The 18,350-nt window shown below is 35.2% G+C and overlaps 1 protein-coding gene and 1 non-coding gene across 2 annotated transcripts in view; both read left to right on the top strand.

Annotated features, from left to right (window-relative positions):
• The window catches only part of LOC128986542 (actin-histidine N-methyltransferase-like), a 62,575-nt gene that overhangs the window by 22,594 nt on the left and 21,631 nt on the right, over nt 1-18,350 (top strand). The window lies entirely within an intron of this gene.
• Trnaf-gaa (transfer RNA phenylalanine (anticodon GAA)) lies at nt 9,822-9,894 on the top strand. The gene has a single exon. It is a non-coding gene; the product is annotated as a tRNA-Phe (tRNA).

Raw genomic sequence — 18,350 nt, forward strand, 5'->3', positions numbered from 1 at the left:
AGTATATGTGTGATAGCAGCTACATATGAGTGTACCTGTTCTTTGTCAGGAGTATCCTCAGCATTTTCCTCAGCATGGACTGTAGATAGCACCAATATCATCATCAGCACACATGCTGCTACCATCAGTCGCATCTGGAAAATGTAAAGAAACCCTCTTAGTAATTTCAAACTCATGATGAAAGTACATGTTTAGTATAGTAAGACAGTTCTTGAATTAAACTATAAACCTTAAATATGCCTTTAACTTATCTTCATAGTAGTTCATACAGTATTACACCAGTTTGGTATTGTAAAAGAGATGAATTAAGGAAATGTGGGTAAATTTCGGGCTAAAAATGATAAATTTATGAAAAGAGGATTGGGAACTCGTCAATGTCAATATATAACACAAGATATCCCAATGCCTTGAAAAACATCAAACAGCAAGTGGATGAAGAGGAGCTTTACTTAGAAATATGTTATACCATGGGGGAAGGAAAGTACATAGGTGTGCTATTCCTCATCATATTCTGACGTCACTCAGATTGCAAACAAAAGATCACCTGACTGTAACTGTCAAATTAGTATTTGTTTTGTTTTGGTTGTTTTTATTTTTGTAATGAACACATTCAACTATTTTGAAAACATTATAAAAACAATAACAATCAAATCAAAACAAATACATACTAATTTGACAGTTACAATCAGGTGATATTTTGTTTGCAACCTGAGTGACGTCAGAATATGACGGGAATGGCACACCTATGTATTTTCCTTCCACCATGATGCTATACCCTAGAGGAGACTGAAGCTGCCAAACTGATAGCCTAATGCTTACGGTTACTGCATTTTTGTTCAATGTAATGTAAGAAGTATACAGAATGTTCTTTAAACTTTTGGTTGGCCATCCAAGTTTATGGTGTATTTTTACCACCATCAATTAATTGCTAAAGATTAAATCTCTCACTCACTGTAAAATCTATCCTCAAATGAGAAAAACTTCTACAAAAAAAAAAGTTACTGGATTAGAATCTCAAACAAGCTAGAGATTTTACAATAGCTTAAGAATTGTACTTGCAGTATCCAAAGTCAAATCTATAGTGCACAAGAAACCTGTTAAAAGTAAAAGTGGCCATTAGAAGCTCGGCCGTAAAGCTTGAAGTCGCTCCTGGTTTTATCACTTGACGTTGACAGTGAATGTCCTTTCCCAGGACACTTTAGGGAAAAGAAAGTTCACTCCGTGTGTTATGGGCATCGTAAAGCTGTGTGAGATATATGAGATGTTATGGTCTATTGTGTTAATGTGTTTCACCAAGCTTTGGGCCATCATCAATCTCTATAGTATTGAGTATTGAGTTAAAGTGGTTTTTGGACTCTAAGGCTTTTTATTTTTGATTAAAAATTAAAATTATAGTGGTGGGAAAAATGGTGAAAGTGAATTTGAATGTTGTTTTAGCTATAAGTTTACTGAAAATATCATAAATCAGATAGCAAGATTAGTGGATGGGATGCTGCCTGGTGTGAATTAAAAAACATCCTACGACTATCTGCAGTACTATCCTGATAATTAGACCAATTCGTAAAATTACAAGGATAAAATGTGGTTCGGATTCCACTATAAACTGTATGTCCCTTAGTTGCCATTAGCTGTATGGGCTATTAATTAACAGCTGTGTCTAAGGAACATGTCGGCCTTAGTCACTAACAAGACTACAAAATCGCGCCACTCATCCTACACTCATCCTTCACTCATATTTGGGTTAAAATACACACATAGTGGTGTCCCCATCTTAACTAATTGATATTGATTGCTATATTGAATTACTTGTTTTGGGGGACTATTTTTTGATTGTGCTTTTAACAATAGGCTACGAGCTAGTAAAAAAAACTTGAGTTTGACAATTTTCATAGAAAAACTTTAAAAAGCCTTTGATGTCATGGCAGCTAGACCTAGGCTAGCAACAAACAATAAATAAATATATACATGCATATTCAGGAAAACTAAATCTAGCCTACTAGGTTTTTAAAAAAATTTATTATTTATGATGTAATTGATGTATTACAGCGTAGGTAAGGCCAGGCGCACACAGGCGATTTTGAGTCGCGCAACAGTTGCCCGACTAATCGGGGGACTGTTGTGCGACTCACTCGGAGACTCTGAAGTCTAGCGACAGTTGAGCTGGAGTGCGCACAAAGGCAACTTTTTAGTCGTGAATCTAGTCTTGAGACGTGTTGGAAATACATTCGTTACAGCGTTCCGAATGGATTTCAATGATAACAGCCGTAGTATGTGCTTTGTTGCTGAAGTTTCGTGCGCGAAAGAAAAATAGAAGATACTGGGTTCATCCCATATATAGTGAGCGACTTGTGAAAGGACAGTTCCATTTTGTACAATGACTTAAGAGAACACCCAGAGAAGTTTTTCAAATATTCAAGAATGAGTGTCGGGAGTTTTGATGAACTATTAACACTTGTGAGACCAGCAATTTCGTATCAACCTCTTCTCAACTTCATCAATTAATTGTTCGACATCCTCATCACGCACACTCATACTTGTAATTTTCTAAAAACCTCACACACACAACAAGTGAGCAACCACTAGTGACAGTTCTGGCCACGAGTAGGTGAGACTGGGCAACACAGCGACTATTTAGTTGCATGTGTGCGCATCTACACTCGTTTCAATGGATACCAAACCTGGAGCGATAGTCCCGCAACAATTCAGTCGCAGAGCAGTCGCTGGCAAATTGGGTCCGGGAACATCGGTTGCAACAGTTGCGCGACTGTCCCCAGACTGTTTCCTTCGTGTGCGCACTCCAATTTAAAACAATGTTGAACATTTTAGTCGGGCAACTGTTGCGCGACTCAAAATCGCCTGTGTGCGCCTGGCCTAAGATATGAATAGTACATTTGTCGTTTAATTGACCATATTTTACTAGTTTTACCTTATTTTTGAACTATCTTCAAAATTAATCAATAGTAGGCCTACAATCTAATTAATTATGATTACAATTTCTGTAATTTGTTTACTTAAAAATATTTTTTCCAAAAATATGGTGCCTATTATCTGAGGCCTCCCCTTTGCCCCTTATGATTGGTGTATATTCCAAGTCATACTCGTTGAGGCAATTTTTTAATGATTTTGATTGACTAACAACCTAATTCGATTTCAAATTACCTTCAGTAGGCCAGCAGGAGAATTATAACACGTAGGACAAAACCTCTCTCTGCACAAATTCTGACCTTAAGTTGTGGCTCTACCAAAAATGTAAAACTAATAACACATCCGAAAATTTCAGATACAATCGTACCACAAAAGGAAAAATCTCTTAAATTAATTTGTCTTCCTGCTGGCAATGCATTTATAAGCTAGTCTGACAATATTTTACAAGAGTATTGGACAAAGAGATTGTTTCAGGATCAGGGAAAGTTACGAGTCTAAAGTATAGCATTTCACAGATGACTACAGTTATTATCCGTCCAACCCAACACTGCTTTCCTTCCTCCTAGCAAGATAATATAACAGTATTGCACTGACTCAATGATAAGTGGGATGGAATAAAAAATATGCCTTCTAGCGCATGGTATTTCTATACTGTAGTTTTACGGAAAAAAGTATTTAGAAGTTGACCTATACTTGAATGAAACTCACTACAAAAATAAGTTTGATATTTTTTTCTGGATAAATTAAAACTTTTATGCAGTTGAGATCTGACATTTTGTACTATATTTGAGTGCAACAGTAGTATGCAAATTTTATAAGTGTATTATTAGTTTTATTTAAACTGCTTACTACTGTATGCCTTATGATTTTAAAATAATTATATACTGTACTTATATTAATAATATCAATATAAATATCTAAGTAGTTTTCAACTTCACTGTAGTTTAGTTTAACATGTGTTCACATGTATTTTGTTATTCATAACCAAACATTACTATGAAATCATTAAATTAACATCAAAATATACATTTTATACTTTACACAAAACCTGAACAACATTTTCTAACAGCCATGTCTTCCGTTCTACAAAAAGTGTTTAGTTTACCACAGAAAATGTTGTGTATTCCTCCTTGTACAGAAAACATAATTAACTACTTTGCATTTACTCCACCTTCTCCTACTTATCGCTTAGTCTACAATGATAAATTGTCCAAATATCAGTGTATTTTTGAAAAACCTTCAGAATATTTTAACACAAGTTGCATCAATGAAGAAGTAGACTTTTGTTTTGTCAAGACGAAATATCACAGTAATATTGCTTGTGTTAACTGTCCCAGTAGTGGTTCGAAAACTACCATTTTGTACTCTCACGGCAACTCGTGTGATTTAGGAAGTGTGACGTTTCACTGTGTTTATCTCGCTAGAACGTTCAATTGCAACGTCTTCTCCTACGATTACTCTGGGTATGGTTGTAGTTCAGGACGTCCATCCGAAAAACAAGTATACGCCGATATTGAAGCAGCTGCATTATATTTAACTCATCACTATGGACTGTGTCTCAAAGATATTGTTCTCTACGGACATAGTCTAGGTTGTGCTCCGACTCTCGACTTAGCATCACGTATGAACGTCCGTGGCGTTGTGGTTCAATCGGGGTTCACATCCGCCATCGGCGTTCCTTTTCCCAAATTGAAAGTTAAAAGATGGGACCAGTTCAGGAACATTGACAAGATTGCCCGCATCTCAGCCCCAACTCTTCTGATACACGGGAAGGAAGACCAAATAGTGGATATTTCACATGGTTTTGAACTCTACTATAATTGTAGAACTGCCGTAGAACCCTTGTGGATTGAAGGTGGTCGTCATGACAACATTGAGAGTTTCGACGTTTTCTTCGAGCGGTTGCAAAGCTTTTTGGAAACAGAACTACCTGTTCGTCATAATTGTCAATCACATACGTGTACACTTCTATCGCAACGTAGTCAAACTCCTTTCAAACACAGGGATGAAAGTCGAAGAAAGTGTAGACACAAGAGACATTGATTATCCTGTAAATTGCTTGTATTATTAATTGTTTACAAAAGATTTTTTTTACCATTCATCCTTCTTATTGTGTAGCGTATGCTAGTGTTTATTCATCCAATAAAGGTATAAAACGTCATGAAACCCAATTATATAAAACATGCTCAAAATTGTACGCTGTTTGCTGATTGGTAACTAATACAATATACACTGGTAGGCACTGGCAGGGAAAATTACATTAAAATACTATGAGTCAAACAGAAAATAAACAGAACAGAAATAAAAGCCATTCAATATATTTTTTTATAAAATACATTTAACGCTCAAATCAATCTGAAATGGACTTAAATCTGTGCACTGTCAAGAGAATTGTTGCTATAAAATGGTTGTATAAGATTATTACTAAACAATAGTTAAACATGTTTTTTTTTTCGGTCATAAGTTATTTATATACCGTACATTTTATGTTTGTGTGGGTTTCTCTGGAAAATTTTGCCAATAAATTAAGACATATTACAATGATCTTGATTGCTTTGCAGTGATTATTAAAAAACTACACTTAATCGTTGTGGAAGTAGCTCGGTATGTCGGTGTACACACATTCACATACATACTACACAATACAACCTCTGTACAATTGGTACTTAACTATTGACAGCAACAGCAATATACATCGTATTCATGTTGAAATGGAAGTTTTATAATAAATCCAAACTTTGATGAATTAAGCCATCAACAGTCTGCTGTTCTCAATTAAGTCACTGATTATTGTGAAATAGCCAAACTTGTATTTGTAACTGTAACCAAACCAGGAAAGGACAACTTTTTGGTAAAGCTTAGCATCTGTTTAAATCAACCATTGTTATTTAAACTCAGTTAAATCAACTCAGTAACAAAACTCTAAGAAGAATATGGAATTTGTGGACAGTAACACTCTCTATGAGTCCTCAATAACAATGCTCCTTTTTGTATACAAAAATGGTTACTGCTGGTCTATGTTATGTAGAGATGTCATGTAAACCATAACCAACACAAGTAGACTTCTCATTATATTGTAAATCTGAAGCTTATTTTTCTAGTTTGTCTAGTTCATGTTGATGACACTGATCGTAGTGTTAAAGAAATCTTATTCTTATTATTTTTGGGTTCATTTTATAATGACATTGTTCTGGTTAAACAAGGATTTAAATAACTTAAATAACAAGAAAATTGTAAAAACACTATTCTAGGCACCGGATAGAACTGTCTTCAGCTGATCGATAAGGATGACAAATCTATCAAGTGTTTAATCTATGCTTAAACCAAGTCCACAGTTGTATCCAAAGTCAATGCCAAACAGTAACTGTGTGTATTGACTTGACAGTGCCTTAGAGTTTATTTCAGCCACGTAATCGTATCGAAATAGTCGTACATTGAAGTAAATCGGAGAAGACGCGCGCAACCGATAGCATTGGGACTTCCGGTGATCACGAGATTGTCGCCGGAATCAGCTGTGAAATATTAGTTGTTACTTTCGCCAGCTACTGACTTCCGGTGTCCAGAAGCGCTTCCGGCGCGACCTCTGACCCCAGTCACCCCGCGCGTCAGAAAGGCAGGAAGAGGACGATTATTGCGCTTCTTGCAGATTTAGTCAGCGGTGATGAGTTTGTCTTGATAACATAAATCATTTTTGTCGTATTAGAAGTGCATATCCCTTGTGATTACCATAATTATGTTTTAGGTAATTTGGAGATAAAGATAAAAGATTGATTTTATTTACTACCAGCTCCAGTAACATTGCTTGAACTTTAGAATAAGCTTATGGAAATAAGCTAAAGCTACTACAAACACTAGTAATACATCAGCTATGATTATGGATTGTTAAGACACTACACAGTTTAATTATGTTGCTATCCCACTTTGAAGCTGAGTTTAGTAAAAGAATTACATTCACGTGATAGGGTAATTAAATTATATGGCAGTATCAAAGCAACATTTTCATGATCTCCCGATTTAGACAAAGCCTAAAAAGTGTCAAAAATTCTAACTTAAGAATTTTTCTTGTGAAATAGAGGAAATCGTAGACCTACAGCGTACCTAATAATTTTTATTTTGCCGACGCACACATTTTATTCACGCATTTCCCTGTGGCAAACCAACTATTTACGTAACTTTCCTCGTTCTTAACTCACGGAACCGTTTCCTACCGAAAGTAAACCACACGTCGGTAAACCAAGGATGCAACAGTTTGTCACGGAGAGCGACTTAATTAACGAACACATTTCAATACGTAACCACTTTCAAACGAAGCGACGGCGCGTCACTAGTGGTGCTATCTACCAGACTCGACGGTCACTACGTGCACTAATTGATTGAAGCAGTACTCGCCTCCACTTCCGAATTGTTTCGTTCATTGTTGTACGCTTCCTTGATCGAGTGATGATATAATTCCAGAACAATACACGGAACTTTGTCGGGGTTGTAACAGTTAAGTGGTTGGAATGGAATTTGTTTAGCAATCTTACTAAGACTCCCTTTTAACCGGACAACGGTTTATCCGGAAACCCGCCCACCTGGACTGCTCGGGGCCGAAGCCAGTCCGGATAAGAGTATTGTATTTTTAAATTAAACAATTTCTTCAATTAAATGGTTGACTTTCATTAGTGCAAGTGCAATTTTTATTCTACTGTGAAAAAAGTTTTATGCGTTTCGTGTTGGTAACGTCATAGACTATGCCCTAGTCTATGTCAACGTTCAGTGCGTCAATATGTTTCTGCCATGTGTGTCATGTGTGTCGATGTTTCTGCTTTATTTTTAGTGTATATTTTACGGTACGAGCTTTATATTTTATTAATGAACCCAGAGGAAAATCTATTGTTTATTGCTAGACTGTTTTATTTGGTTAAAATGGTTATTAAATAAGTGAAATGGCTTCAAAAAAAAATAAAATACCCCCGTCGCAACAAACTTGCAGACTAAGAATGTCTGTCCGATTGGATTTTTACTTATGTCAGAACCATTTCCTATATAAATATAATTAGGTTAAAGAGTACCTTGTGTTTCCTACGAGAGTAATGTGGTGCGATTTTTAGAAGTGAGTAACTTTCAAATAGGTTTTCAGGTGATCCATAAGAATGATAAACTACAGGGAAATTTCATCGAAGTAAATAATTTACTTTTATGGGGAATTTGTATCAAATGCTTGGTCTATTTATTTAAACTAGCGTGGAATCGTGCGCTATCTAGACATAGGAGAAGAAGGAGTTTTTATTGATCTTTTGTTATTTGGCCTTTTTAGGTAAAAAAATAAATTTGAAAGGCTTATTTGTGCCGTGTTTGTTTACATACGGCAATAAGTCGGTAAAATATTGTAACTGAGCAAACGTATGAGAAGTCGAGAACGCTATGACCAAATTTAGTCGTGGTGCTAAAAAGTCTAATCAAACCAAACTCACTTCAATCCCTTCGGAGGTTTGACCTTAGAAATCGTTCAAGGTCTAACGTTTTAGAATCGTTTAGTTACTCTCCGGTAAAAGCACAATCTCTTGCACATTTCACAAGAAACTGTACTCTTCCAATTCTACTCTGCCGAAAAGCCGAAGACTATTTTGGATCTTTCACAAATCCGGTGAAGCCCCAATCCTGATGTTTCGCAAGCTACGCTCTGGATTGACCACCCAGTAATTATGACCGCGTCCATGTGTAATCTCCTGGCCTGGATCCGATATATTGAAGAGAGAGTGGTTCGATCCTCACTTTCGCTCGATATTTATGTTTCCCTTTTTTGAAAAGTGAATTTGAAACCAGTGCTTGCCTTTTCCGATTTCCGATAACGTAGTTGATACAGTGTTTCCTAGCAGGTCAAAAAAGGATCGAGTATGCACTGAAAGCCATTTAAGCTAAAACTACACTTTGAATTCAGCGATAGGTTTGAACACGTTTGGCCGCCTATATTTTTTCGCCATTAAAATGTATATTGGTGATTGTTAAATAAGTCTTTACATCACTTTTTCCATCAGATTATAGTGAGTAGTGTGGTTTTAAGAATAATACTTAAGAATAATACGAGGGGACCCGTGCGAGAATTGGGCATTTTAAAAGGATTGAAAACTTAGTTCGAAGGAAATACCTTTTAGATTTCAAATATTTAGATCTACATCATCAAGACTAAAGCGTGGTTTACCTACATCAATCAGGTTGCAATTATAAATATTAGTAGACTATTGAAAATCCATTTCCGTAAACTGGTTCGTTTGTCTCTTGTTCATCAGACTGTGGTTAAACATTCAACTGACGGATAAGCAATGTTGCAATTCTTATCCGTTATAAAAGAAGGTTTGTAACCAACACTACATTCTTGAAAATTGACTCTAGAAATAATTGAAACGCAACGGGGTGAAGCCCTTAAAGGACATAACCTTGTTCGTTACCATTCGCAGGTGCGCTGGGTCATAAGGTTTAAAATTACACCCTAATAGTGAAAATATTTTTAGTATGACAGCTAAAAAAGGGATGTAACATAGAACCCCCTTATTGTATTAAGTATATAGATTTATACTTTGTATAGATGCAATTGTGAGCTTTGTTAGATTGTTTCGTTACATATTAATTATGGTAATAATGCTAAAACTGTATGTATGTACAATTATGTCCTATACTGTTGCAACTAGTAGTGTACACATTCTGTATGCATGTTTTCTATGATGTACAACAAAGTTGATAACGTTACTGTTTTTTCGTCAATGTAAATTGATGGACCATATTTAAGGTTTTAAGGATGTGGACATTTTATTTTATCAAGCTCAATATATTATTGCATCACAGTGTCCATTTAAATTTTACATGTAAATAGTCTTGTTTGTAATCAGCGATTTGTGGTGCATTGAATTACATGTGCCGAAATAGCTCAGTTGGGAGAGCGTTAGACTGAAGATCTAAAGGTCCCTGGTTCGATCCCGGGTTTCGGCAGCAACATTTTGCTATACTCAAACTTTGTCCAATTGGGTGCAGGTTCCATTCCACACAATTTTAATCACTAATATTCATTTTATTTTAAATTAGGCCAAAATTTAACTTTTTCGACTTTATTTCTTCCGTGCTATAAAATAATTTCATCATGTACAATCTAGCGGAATGTAGCCTATTCAATTACTTGATACGATTTACATTTCAACCAGACATTAATATGTTTTTATTTCAAATGCGATTTTAAGTACAATACTCAATACGGTTATTTTCATAGTTGTTGTATATTCATTTTTGTCTTTTAAAAATAAGTTTCCCTAATTATTATTTTATTCGGTCAAAATACTTTACGTGCTCACAACTCCAAAACTTGAAAGTGTACAAAACGTAGTTTTTCAATTACAGAGTACTTTGTTTAATAGAATCACAGACAATAATAAACGGTATCAGCATTCTGACACATACTTTCTCCCATAAGTTTGTCAACAACCTTAATCATGTGTAAGCGGTGAGAGTAAATATACGGAAATGGGATTTGTAAGATTTTCTTCAGAATTTAAAGGACTATAACATACTAAATTTTTATCAAAATCGTTCGAGCCAATATTGGGAAAATATGATTTTCCGTTATTTTATGGGGTTTTTATGGGGAAATAACATAATTTACAATAACTTTTGAACCGTAACTTTTACAGAGATGGGATTTTTACCATTTTGTTCAGAATATAAAGGACTATAACATACTAAATTTGTATCGAAATCGTTCAGGTCATTTTTGGGAAAATCTTTTTTTTCCGTCATTTTATGGGGTTTTATGGGAAAATACCCATTAAAAATAAACATTTCTAAGAAATGAGAAAAACTATCAAAATTGTAAGGATCATAACATACTATGTTAAATAAAAACGAATTTTTTTTTCTAAAATCCTATTTTTCGTTATTTTATGGGATTTGTATGGGAAAATAACATAATTTACCATAACTTTTGATCCGTAATTTTTACAGAAATGGGATTTGTACCATTTTGTTCAGAATTTAAAGGGCTACAACATACTAAATTTTTATCAAAATCGTTCGGGCCATTTTTGAGAAAATCCGATTTTTCCGGTTTTTTATGGGTTTTTATGGGAAAATCCCCATTAAAATCAAAATTTCAAAAAAATGAAAAAAATGCCTGGAGATACCATGGATTAGAACCTACATACCAAATTTCATCGAAATCGGACCACAGGTGTAGTCTCTAGCTCTGTACACATCCAGACACACAGACACACACACACACACCCAGACATCACTTCGAAAACCACTTTACTCAAAACTCAAACTCGAAAATTTTGACGAAAACAATACTTTCTCCATATACTATGGTATAGGGGGAGAAAGTAAAAATGGAATCATTTCTAGGTATTTACGACGGTATTGTTGTCGGTCTTATCAGTCTGGGAGAGAAAACAGTTCGCTGTAGCGTCGCCAGCAACAATGACCAACTATGAGATACCGATTAATTTGAGTTCAGTTAGTCAAAAAACGAATGTTAAGCTGTTATAGTATAGAAGTTTGGTTGGGTTAGTTTAGGTTATAACAGTGTCATCTACCTAACCTAACCAATTAAACTTCTCGAACGGCTTAAAATTTGCAATAGTTATTCTACTATTTTGTGGATTTTCTCCAAATTTATATAGCGTGTGAATGTGTGATAAAAAACTTTTTCTAAATATTTTATTACTTTCTCCCCCTATACCATAGTATATGGAGAAAGTATTGTTTTCGTCAAAATTTTCGAGTTTGAGTTTTGAGTGGATATATTCGTTTTGGGTCCCCCTGGACCCAAAAAAGTGGTTTTCGAAGTGATGTCTGTGTGTGTGTGTGTGTGTCTGTGTGTCTGTGTGTCTGTGTGTCTGTGTGTCTGTGTGTCTGTGTGTCTGGATGTGTACAGAGCTAGAGACTACACCTGTGGTCCGATTTCGATGAAATTTGGTATGTAGGTTCTAATCCATAGTATCTCCAGGCGTTTTTTTTCATTTTTTTGAAATTTTGATTTTTAATGGGGATTTTCCCATAAAAACCCATAAAAAACCGGAAAAATCGGATTTTCTAAAAATGGCCCGAACGATTTTGATAAAAATTTAGTATGTTGTAGCCCTTTAAATTCTGAACAAAATGGTACAAATCCCATTTCTGTAAAAATTACGGATCAAAAGTTATGGTAAATTATGTTATTTTCCCATAAAAATCCCATAAAATAACGAAAAATATGATTTTAGACAAAAAAATCCGTTTATATTTAACATAGTATGTTATGATTCTTACAATTTTGATAGTTTTTCTTATTTCTTAGAAATTTTTATTTTTAATGGGTATTTTCCCATAAAACCCCATAAAATGACGGAAAATAATGATTTTCCCAAAAATGGCCTGAACGATTTCGATAAAAATTTAGTATGTTATAGTCCTTTATATTCTGAACAAAATGGTACAAATCCCATCTCTGTAAAAATTACGGTTCAAAAGTTATTGTAAATTATGTTATTTCCCCATAAAAACCCCATAAAATAACGGAAAATCATATTTTCCCAATATTGGCTCGAACGATTTTGATAAAAATTTAGCATGTTATAGTCCTTTAAATTCTGAAGAAAATCTTACAAATCCCATTTCCGTATATTTACTCTCACCAGTCTCACCGCTTACACATGATAAAGGTTGTTGACAAACTTATGGGAGAAAGTATGTGTCAGAATGCTGATACCGTTTATTTTTCATTATTTATTAACTATAAAGGATTTAATAAGTTATAGAAGTGTAATTGGAAAAAATTGTGTTGTGGGTACGAAACGGATTTTTACCTTTTATTCTAATTTTGGTCCATAATATTGTGTAGAATGGTGTATGGAGCTTTTTACTGACTAAGATCAGATGTTTATATATTCAGTATGGTTAATTAGAATCCCAATGGTCAAAGTCTGCTAATAATTGACCATATAATCAGTATCGCAATCAGATACCATTTGCTTTAAAACTACGCCGCAGGTCGCCCATTGTTGAGATTTCAACCAAGTTTTACCCTGAAAATGTACCTATATACTGTAATTAAATCTTCCTACAATATACTAGGTTTTGGACACCGAGCTTATGGTAAACTTTAAAGAAATTTGGCTGTTTACTCTGGTGGTAAAGACATATTTAATCTCCACAGTACATACATGCCAACCCGACATGCCTGCTTCATGAAGCGCCCATGAAGACATTACCTGAGTCCCATGAGTCTGTGACCTCTTAATCATGTACCTGTGGAGACCCGGGCTCTTTTCAGGCATAGGATTAGTAAACCTTTTCGAGGATTAAAATTTCGGGCTCTTTTCAGGTGCTCCGTTCCTCCCAAATCCGCAAATATTAATTTTTCTGTTTCTCTAAAGACTGACTAGGAAAGTACCACCTTGTTATCGCTTCTCCAACAGACGTTTTCTGCTGCTACCCGCATTACACGCCGACTCTCTTTGAAAATTCCCCAGTGTTTGGCTGTATCCCAGCAATGAGTTGTCCTTGTTTCTTTTGATCGCAGTTCGTCCGAATGTGTTCCATCGACAACAACGGAACCTGTGATCTGTGAAAGTGAGGGAAAGCAACAGCAACAGCAGGCCAGCCGGTCACTCCGGTGTGGGACTAATGAGATATGAAAGTGAAACCGAGCGAGGTTGTCCCAGAGTCGAGACTCGTAGGACAACGTGCAGCAAGTTACGCACATCCCAGAATTTGACCATATGAAATACCTCCAATTCCTTGTCTAAAGAGCTGCAAAATGAGGCATTATGTCATAACAATCAAGAGGCATGTCGCCAATTCGATCCTGAGATGTGGGAATAGTCGAGTGTTTACAACGGAGCCATCTGTCCTTAATCAATGGGATTTAATAAATGGTTTTGGCTAAAAACACATTTTATTTAGTCAGTGACAAAGCTGTACAGATAGTCTCAGGATAGTGTCAATAGCATATTTCTTTTCATATACAGAACGTCTCACTCCAATCTGCACTCATCGAAATTCATATCCAGCTTAAAATAGGCGTTGATATTAACTTTTTCTAGTGAAATGTTTGTGAGGACCTTTGGCACTGTGTGTCGAGATTTTGACGAATCTTTCTGTGGATCATGAAAATCACGAGACCGTGATTAGATGATTTGACAAGTTATAAGGCAAATACTAAACCGATGTTTAGAATATTTTGTCAGAGGTGATCCTGTTAAAACTTACAGATGAAGTTGTTATTTAGCTTGGACCAATATACTAGATACCTTTACAAGTCATGTCTTTGTAGCCGAGTCTGAAGGTCGCTGGTTCGATTCCACCCAGATGCTATTATTTGTCATTTGGTTATCAGTTAATGATGCTTTCTAACAATAGGTCGACGTATGTAGTAGCAAGACTAAGGTCTGGACCGTTCCCATACAAAAAACTTTAATAAATGCCACTGTTGTAAAAATAGACACAATAGGAAAAATAACTATTCTTATTGAAGACTAATAGTAGATTGAATTGAATTATAGCTATAGATAAGTTAATTTAAAAACATGCATTTTGTTGTAAGTGCAGTATCGTTATAATTGCAATTAATTATGCACTTTGCAGTGTATCTGCGGAAAATCCTACCATTAATTGCGCACGACTCGTCCAACCTAAATGGTCACGTTAATAGTGACTTTATAATGCCACTGTGATTTTTCAAAATTTTGGCCAAGATTCCAATTAGAGTTTTTCCTGTTTTAATTGATTAGGCATACATTTTTGAAGTTTTAACTGGAAATGGAATTGCAACTGTGCAAACAATTTCTCTTCAAGGTCATGTCTTATTATTTTGGGCCGGTGATTTACTATAAATTATTTTCTAAAATACCTGACCTTTTATCAAACGTGAAACACGACGAAACAAAGATGAACCAAACAGTCGCGAATGAAAGTCTTCCGATGGACCACTTTGGATGCAAGATTAGTCGCATACTAGAAACAAGGCGAGATAAATTTTATGGGAGGAACTATAAATTGGTTCATTCCGGTTGTTTTCACCAATAAAACTTTCCCTGTGGGTGGAGCCAGTCGTGGGACGCGTGTGTGCGTGTGTGTGTGTGTGAATCTGGTCTTGTGTGTGTGTGTGCGTGTGCCATTTCTGTCAGCATCAGCGAGTCTGATGGTTTCTTCGATCGTTTTCCTTTCGATTATCCATAGATGGGAAGATGTTTACTTTCGACTTCACACTGGTATTCTAAGACTTCCAATAAGATCAATGTCTACATAATCAGAGGCATAATTCTTATCTGAAGATGTTTGAGAAAACCTACCACTAGCTTAACCGTCCCTGCCTTTCACATACTAACCTACTTAGATTTTTCATAAATTTGTATATTAAGTTTGAACAAGCTAGTCAGATTCTTTAGTCAGATTCTAAAGACTCCAGAGAAGTTTTGAAGTCTTTATTACATTACAGAACCAGGAACAAATCATATTTTGATTCATTGTGGTATGAAAGAAAGGAATTGGCAATACCCCCGTCATTGAGGAAAAATGTCAACGTCAGTTTCTTCTGTTCCTTGCTTGAGTTTTGCGAAAAAACCAACTTGAAGAATCTACCAGATCGTCTTAGACAAGACAAGACCTCGAGATCAGCTCAGAAGGTGTAATACTCCAAAAAAATTGTAGCATAAACTAAGTTAAAAGTCCATGCTCCTACGACCGCTTCTTTTTTGTACTCTAATGTTCATTCCACAATCCGTATCACAAAACAACGAACAAGAGAGCACACAAAGGGAAATTGTGGACTTTCGACTCTATTGACGTTTACTTTTGGATTCTAAAGAGGATCAAAACACTAGAACAGAACATTGAACAGTGATCCACCCAATGAAATGTCACAATGGGTTCTTATGTAATGCAAGTGAGGAGATCTGCAAGGCTTAACGGTTTGTTGTGGGAAAAGCTGTTACAAAGTCATCTAGTCATCCCATATTGAAAGATTCCTGTATAACGGCCTTTCCTAGGATAATGCTAGGATGTAGAATATTTCATACATGGGTTGCCACAGAGCTCAAATGCTTGCCAAGGAAGGATGACATTAGTCTCGAAAAACTTTTCCTTCTGCGTTATACAAATAGAATACCGATATCTGTAGTGTTATCGTAAGTTAAATTAAAATATAGTTTCAATAAGACAAATACTTTATTAGGTAGCCTAGCTTTTACAATAAGTCATGATTCAGAATGTTTACCAGCAAAAACTAAACAAATAATATTCATTTGTAGTTTTTTAGAAAAAGTTTTGTCTCTAATCGCTACAACAAGTTGATCTCGAATAGCTTCATCTTTATAAGAAGCAGGAAAATCGCATCTAGAAGCCATCTCATGAAGATCATGAATCAAACTCTCAACACGCTCTTCCTCATGTTGAACCCTAGTATGAAACATGTACCTCTCATAGATTACATTTTTAGAAGGAGCGAAATATGTATCAAATTTTTCTAAAACAGTTTTGAAACTTTTACTTTCCTCGGATGTTAAATTAAATGATTCAAATATGCTTTTGGTCTTTTTACCCATCATTTATAGTAAGGTACCTGATACAGTTCGTCCTCATTGGTGAGCCCAGATACCGCATGAAAGCGCAAGAAACGGGTTTTCCATTTAGACCAGTTTTCTCCTTTAAAATCAAAATGTTCTGGGGAAGGAAAACTAAAACCTTTCATCTTTATGTACTGTATTGCTAAAACAATTAAAAAAAACCGCTGCCGTCATGTAGTGTTATCGTAAGTTAAATTAAAATATAGTTTCAATAAGACAAAATACTTTATTAGGTAGCTTTTACAATAAGTCATGATTCAGAATGTTTACCAACAAAAACTAAACAAATAATATTCTAACGCCATATGTTTTCAAACACATATGAATAACAACACAGTATCTGCAATAGTATAGTGCGTGCGCCACAGAGCACTAAATAAGAATTCTTATTTAGTGCTCTGTGGCGTGCGCTTGTTCAAGTATTAGCCACATAGGGTTTATGGTTTCAATCATCATAGTAAAAAGTATGACTGTGAACAACTGATTACTGTACATCTAAACGGAATTATCATAAAAAATCAAATGTTTCATCACGTAAATTATTTTGAACCAAATTAGCTTAAACTAAGCTACGTACCCATCATTTACACGTTTCCGTTTCAACAATGACTTAGGGGCTCTGCCTTCCATGTTTTAAAAATTCTGAAGTGTGGGCTTTGTGAAGGAATAATAATTTGTTTCCTTGATAAAATATGCAATGTTTAAATATTATTCGTTAACGTTCCTCAAATGCTTCACACTTTTATAAAGTCGTTTAAGAATATTGAATTCGATTGTTATATAACTACTCGTCCGAGACTACACTCCGAAGATACCATTGATTATAGAAAGTACCTAATCAATGTTCATACTATAACTGTTCTGCAGTAGCTCCAAAGAACTACCCTATTCTATTTTGTGGTATCTTATTCCATTCGAAGAATGGGCAAAGATACCGGCACTTACGCGTGATGCAATTCAAATGAACCACCAAAACTTTAATCGCCCAAATTATTTCCCATGATATAATGCAACAACACGCTGTGAGGACAGGAGTCTGGGAGTCGTATTAATTGACCATTTAATTTATTAACTGCCTAATGAGTAAATTGGTTCCCACGTTTATTTGTTATATCCACTCCCGAAGTGATTGTTAAGTTAGTTATATTTGTGGAGGTTATTTTTTCGGACTGTAAAATCCCTTTCTCATTAGAACATATTGTGCCGAATCATTTTAATCTTGTGTATAGGATCATTATATTGCTATTTTTCCTGTTTTCATGCTTATGTTGTATTTGTATTGTGATAAGTGAACATGGCTGTCTATTGAATCACTTTCATTAAGATTATGTATTATTCATAATATTTTTATAGTATTTGCAATCTGCATATTCGTACGCAATAGAGAACGGGTTAATGTTTATAAACATGAAACAAAACTCACGTAGAATGGGAAAATGTGGTGAGATTTGGTACAACCTAATAAAGAAATATAGTTTGTATCATTTCGAAATACATAGGTATCGTAATCATGAACTAAAAACTATAGTTTTATGTACAAGTTATAAATTAATTATGAATTTATAGAATGAAAATCTAAACTCGTTGCCATATTGACGACTCGTGGTTTACTTGTACAGAAAGTGGTGACTTAAAACCTTTAGACATTCATCCCCATGTTAAACTTGTTGCCAGATCTTTATCAAAATCGTCATAGTTAATGTGAGCCACCTACAGATTGAGCTGATCTAAATGACTGAATTCTGTCAAATACACAAACAAGTCAAATTTAGGGAATGAATTATGATGAGTGCCTTCTTTCACACTAACGCGGTGCGGCACCGTTCCGCACCGTCGATGCGGGGCGACCCGCAA

The sequence above is a fragment of the Macrosteles quadrilineatus genome, unplaced genomic scaffold (genome assembly GCF_028750875.1).
Source record: "Macrosteles quadrilineatus isolate MER2022 unplaced genomic scaffold, UCM_ALF_1.0 Scaffold_2__2_contigs__length_208266976, whole genome shotgun sequence".
Taxonomy (NCBI): Eukaryota; Metazoa; Arthropoda; class Insecta; order Hemiptera; family Cicadellidae; genus Macrosteles; species Macrosteles quadrilineatus.